Source organism: Fukomys damarensis, unplaced genomic scaffold (genome assembly GCF_012274545.1).
Source record: "Fukomys damarensis isolate Sample0158 unplaced genomic scaffold, DMR_v1.0_HiC HiC_scaffold_21, whole genome shotgun sequence".
In the NCBI taxonomy this organism is placed as follows: Eukaryota; Metazoa; Chordata; class Mammalia; order Rodentia; family Bathyergidae; genus Fukomys; species Fukomys damarensis.
The window spans coordinates 40,926,524-40,927,124 of record NW_022900933.1 but is presented as its reverse complement, the minus strand read 5'-3'; the positions used below and the strand labels follow the sequence as shown (position 1 = coordinate 40,927,124).

Sequence of the window (601 nt, the reverse complement as noted above, 5' to 3'; positions counted from 1 at the left end):
GCCGCTGTGCGCAGGGCTTCCAGCGCAGAGACAGTGGGCGCCAAGCTTGCAGGGTGAGGAGGCACGTGCAGGGGTCCGGGAGGACCGAGGCCACGCCATCCGGGTGGAGGTGACGGCCTACAGCTCCCCGCGCGGGGAAGTACCTTCCCACAGACTCGAGCTCATCAAAGCGACCCTTCCTTTCCTCTTCACCCTCCGTCTTTAGTAGGACAGCCCTCCACTCCACGCATCCCAACGAAAGTGAGCTGTATGATCTCCTGGCTTTATAGGTCGTCTAGGACCAGGGGGTTCGCATCCGCGGCGGGGAGGGAGGAAGGGTGGGCGGAGGCTCCCCACCCACTCTGCACCCCAAAGCCTGCGCCTCTTTCCACCGGGCTGGCAGCTGGGAACTCCTCCCCCGAGGGCTCTGGCACCCTCGCTAGGGGGGTGCAGATCCCCACGGGCAGCACCCCACCCTCTCCGCCCTGGTAACAGGCCCGGACCCGAAAGCGCTGCTCGCACTCCCCACCCTACCTCCACACACCCCTCGCCACGCCTCCGGGGTCCTGTCCTGCGCCCAGGGAGCCACACCCGCAACTTCTGCGCCCCGCTCGCCGCGGGC

General features: G+C 67.9%; 1 protein-coding gene across 1 annotated transcript in view; it reads right to left on the bottom strand.

Moving 5' to 3' along the window:
* Kif26a (kinesin family member 26A) overlaps window positions 1-601 on the bottom strand; it is a 33,762-nt gene that overhangs the window by 32,230 nt on the left and 931 nt on the right. The window lies entirely within an intron of this gene.